The following is a 5,832-nucleotide window of genomic DNA, read 5'->3' on the forward strand; positions in this document are numbered from 1 at the left end:
GATATATTATATATATATTATATATATATATATATATATATATAATATATATATATATATATATAATTATATATATATTATATACTATTAAATAATAGTAATAATAATCCTATTCAAAATTTAGACTTTGAATACCAATCAATTTTAGCTTAGCTTTTTTTAGGGTGTCAATATTTGACACGACAAAACAAAAAACGATCCGAACCCGAACCCGAAATTTCGGGTTGGACCAGCCCGTTTGAAAAATCGGTCGGTTCGGGTTTCATGAATTCGACCCGTTTGTAAATTACGGGTAGGGTCGGGTTGTACCCGGTGGGGTTTTTGCGGTCAACCCGCCAACCCGTGAAACAGACCTGCCCGGACCCTGCTTCTCGGCTGCCCGCCCAGCTGCCCGCCGTGCGCGAGCGTAACGAGGCCTCCGCGGCTCATCCGCTCGCCCACAGTGCAACCGCGTGATTATCATATATTATATATATATATATATATATATATATTTATATATATATATATATATATATAATTATATATTATATATATATATATATATATATATATTCTCTTTGAATGATATATGGTTGACACTCAATTTTATACGAGGACGTCATCCAATTCCTTATTTTTATCACAGGCTTGACAAGTCATCTAATTGTAATCATCCACTCTCAATCAAAAATCAATTAACATTCAATCCTCAATAATACATTTACAAATTTCCATCAATCTTCAATTAGTTAGTCAATCAATCAATATATGGATCCTGCTTATAATCACATATATTCAATCATCTTTAGACAATCATTCATCCTACATACATTTAATCATCCATGTATGTCAAATCACATTGATTAATCATCACCTCTAAAGTCAACATACATTAAAAGCTACAATCGCATGAACAATTACAGCCTTGCATTGCAATCAGGTACCTCAGTACACTGCCTCACATATGCATTCACCCACTGACCTCAATCAATGATCCAAACACAATTCATCCTCGCTTTCAACCAATGATTACACTCAATCCACCACCGCTCAATAATCAATCAACAATCCCTATTATAGTCAACTGACCTAGTACACAAACTTGCCCAGCATATTGGCCCTCAAACAACCCCAACCATCGTTTAAATAGCCCTCATTAGGAGTTTCATATTAACAATCCACATGCATTGGTTTCCTCTAGTGCCAGTGAATTGATCAAGATGACTCAGTTGAGCTAGCTCAGACTAACTCAATTGATCATTAATACCTCAATAGCTCAATTGATCATCAATACCTCAATCACTTCTAATTCAAGTCCAAATTACCCCTAAACTTCACCAAACTATTTTGAACCTCATTCTTGGTGAATTGGGCATGGTTGGTCACCCTGACCCAATCAACAATTGACTTGATCAACTAAACCCATAATTGGTCCAACCAAGTCAAATATGGTCAATTCTTGCATATACCCTAATCAACTACAAAACCTCAGATTATTCCATCCCATAGCTTAAACACTCCTTCATACCATTGGTGATATAAATCCTAGTGAACTTTACAAAGTCAACTCAATTAAATTTGGTCAAAACCTAACTACACACTTCATTCATGTAACATACACTAAGACCCATCCGCTTTCAAAACCCCTTGGAGTTTCACCCAACCAACACCCATCACCCGCTCAAACCCCCTCACAAAGTTGTTGACCAGTTGACTGTCATAGACAGTCAACCTAAGGGTTAAAAATGTGCTCAAGTGGTCAAACTCCCCTAGCCCAAGCATTCTCCCCAAGCTAGGCCCCATCCAGACGACTCAAAGAGGAGGAAGCCTCTTTGGGCTTTTTCTAATACATCATATCTTTGTAAAAAGTGTTTCTATTTTTTTGTAAGTAACTATTATCGGTACTTTTGTTTTTTAATGGATTTGAATTTCTAATGATTTATCTCTTCTAAATCTATTAAAATACATTAGCCTTGATTTTATAAACTTTCAACCACATAAACTAAATTTGATAATATTATAGAGTTTAATCAAGTCAAACGATATGATATGATTAATTGCATTTTCACTAATTTAGAATATATGTATATAAATTTTTTTAATGAAAGGGTAGGCAAAATTAACTAAAATGAAGCTGAAAGTGATATACTATTTTTTTAAGATAGATTTTATGCAACTAAATGATGCTACTGACTTATTGAAAAGATGTATTGTATTGATATTGCTCTTATAACGATGTGTTATGATATTGACTGATATATAATTAATATCAGATGTATTTGATATTATAACCCCATTTGACAACCTCAAGATTCACTGATTCACATCCAATGGAAGGTAATAAAAAGTTGAGATTGATTGAACTTACATAGGAGTCATAGGTAACAATTCACATGATTCAACGGAGAGTTTATAAGGAGTACATTGCATTAAAAATCATATAGGGGCAACTGATTTAGGAAGTCATGAAGTGTAAGACCAGATACCACTCAATCTGAATATCTGATAGAATACTTATTACTAAGTTAATTGATACTTATTTTTACTCCATATTAATTAGTAATAATTATAATATGAATTTGAATACAAATACTGTTAATGCTTATCTTTACTGTAATACAAATACTAGATATTTCAATAAACTGATAGAGTATACTGATACTATCACATAACTGATAGACTGTCGAGAATGATTGAATGATATGACTAAATAAAAAATAACTGTACGATAATGACATAATGATTGATCGATACATTTGACCTGTATAGATGACATGTATTGATTCATATATTTCCTTAGATGAATTTACAACATATTTTACTCTTTTGCGTTGCATTGATTTTCAGCTGTACAGATTTTAGTTTTATTTGCTAAGCTTTTTAATGTTTTATTATGTGATTTTTATCATGATTGTAGGTAAAGGTAAGGATTTTAACTCTTAAGGCTAAGCAGTGATCGATTTGGTTCTCTTTCAATTTCTTTGGTTTATGCATATACTTTTTGTAGCATATGAAGCTATTGTGTTATATCATTTGGGACTCTTGATGTAAGCATGTAAATATTGATAGTATTAATGTAATGATTATTTCTTTAATGTTTTTTATTTCATTAATGCAATTAATCAACTATGAATCTTAAACTGATCTGGTTGTAAATGATTGAACATTAGTTGTTAATTGTGAGATATAAAAGAGGAAAAAAAAAAAAAAAAAAAATCATTTTTTAAGATCCGGGACATGACAATTTTAAGTCTTAAACTCTTTTAAATCTTGAATCAAGGTTCCATTCATGTAAGGCATGGGGGCCTATTATAGAGTTTTTAGAAGCGGACAAATATGGAGAAATTTTGAAAATTATCCATCAAACATCCCTATAATTTGATTCTCTTAATCATGAATGGCTTCTTGAGCATTTAAGTACCGAAATTGTAATAACTTGAAATCTCATAAAATGAATTTACCTTGAAATACATGAAAAGTGCATTGCAACACTGAAATTACAGAGCGACAGTGGTTTCAAGTTCTCTATTTTATAGTAAATCTAGATTCAACATGCATCATAATAGCCATGTGATTGTCCTACTACATATGCTAGAATACTAAAATTATTTTATATAATAGAATTATAAGAAATATAATCGAGTGAAAGATGTTAGATATACCGATGATACATTAAGCATCGATGATAGATAAACAAATGACTGATAATACGATGATAGTATGATCGATGACCAAACCGATAAAAGATATGATTGATGATGGATGGTAGATAAGACCGGTAAAGATAAGACATATGACATATAAAACAAATAATTGATAAGATAGATGATAACTAGATTAATGACATATAAGAAGATGATCGATGAAAGAATGAACAAATATGATTGGTTGATAGATAAGATCGATGATAGACTGATACCAATGATTAATAACTATAAGGTGATAACTAACATGATAATTGATATTGATGAATTATTAATTGATCGAGTATGTTGACTGACTGAAAGATTACAGAAACATTATACTGATATCCGCCAGACTGGTAAAGTACTGATATGAACATATGGTATACTGAATGCCAGAATATTGATAAAATTGAATTAACATGATTAAAATCATGTTGATACAATGTATATGATAAGGTTGATAAGATGTGGATTATAAAGGACTTATAATATATAATGACTTCATGATTACATTATCAATTCATATTGACTGTTATTGTTCTTACAATATATATTTATACTGCTTTGAATTGAATAATTACATTCATTTATTTTCTCTTTTTGTGATTGATTTCAATTGTAGATTTTGATAATTGTTGGTTGTTGTTTCATTAATGTGATTTTTACATTTTTTTTTCAAATAAGAGTAAAAACAAAGTAGAGTGAGGTGCGTAAATATGTTGATAAATAGTAAATATATTTTATATTTTCAGTTGTTTAATTATCTGAATGAAATTAATAAACTCTGGTCCGATATTTAGAAGATAAAAGATATAATTATTCCAATTTAGATATTGGGGCGTCGCACAATGCTATTAGGAACTAGGTGATCTTGGGCTCATTTGAATTTTGTTTCTTCGAACGCGCTTATATTTTATATAAGCATGTCCAATTTGAAGATTAATTTGTTTTCCTAATTAATTTCTTGAAATTTTTTATTTGCTTCATAGTCTTGATTTAGGCTTGTTCAGACTCGGATGGATCATTTAAATGTCGTTAGATTTATCTCGCCAATAAGTTTTATTAAAATCCAGGTTTTGCGAATGAAACGTCAATTTGATTTGAAAAATTAATCTACATATCCATTAAGATTCGTGCCCAATCTTTAATAATAGTATTCATCATGCGTACGTTCGATTAGAATATGAAATCCCACATCTCTATATAACTTTAAAAAGAAAAAGAAAGACCAAACACGTTAGCATTAATCTCAGTTGGTCCAATATCTCAGACGTGAAGCCATGTAATTCTATGACCACATCGGCTACACGAGAATTCCCAGCTCACCAAATCTTATGAACAAACACTAACGCATGATCGACTCCAATGAAAGAATACCCGATAAGGATATAACGTTTTGTTGCGGATTGCTTTAAGTCACGTTATTTATAACATGATATATTCCATGCTCTTTATTACACGCCAAATCTTAAAGCTATTTTTACAGCGTACCTAATAGTATTAGTGTTTAATATTTGCATGATCCGAAAATTCCAACTCAAATCTGACTACAAAATTTCGGGTTAGGAATAACCCGTTTCGCAAACAGGTTGGTTTTCAAGTTCCCTGGATTCGATCCTTTTGAAAAAAAAAAAACGTCGGTTCGGGTTGACCCGAAATACCCGAACTCAATCAGTTTAAAACCCGAGTAAAATCACGTGTGGATCACGTCTGAGCTAACACTTGTCCGTCCGTCCGTGTTGCACCGTCCTGTCCATGCTGCCGCAGCCGTCTTGTCGAAGTGATTGCGTTGACGTGAACGTGATCATCGTCTCGTCGATGTCGCTGGCCGGTTGTCATTGCCTCCATCACCGTCCGGCGTTGGCATGCTTGGCCGATGTTGTTTGTCGATGTCATCGTCCTACTTCTAGTCAATGCTTGCATTTCTAACCTCAAGCTGATTTAAATTAAATCACGATCTTGTCGAGTGCCGATGGTTCGATGCCATTATCCCACGCATTCACCTCTCCCCGCAGCAGCCTGCATTGCCCGACGACGCTCGTCACAAAATCAAATGCCTGCCTTCGATGGCCTCGTCTGTGAGCTGTCGAGTGGTGAACCCGCCATCAAGCAACCAAAGCTCCTTCCGCGAAACGACGGGTTGGCGGGTTTGTGTTGGGTTACC

This window comes from Dendrobium catenatum, unplaced genomic scaffold, assembly GCF_001605985.2.
Source record: "Dendrobium catenatum unplaced genomic scaffold, ASM160598v2 fragScaff_scaffold_1468, whole genome shotgun sequence".
NCBI classification, from domain to species: domain Eukaryota; kingdom Viridiplantae; phylum Streptophyta; class Magnoliopsida; order Asparagales; family Orchidaceae; genus Dendrobium; species Dendrobium catenatum.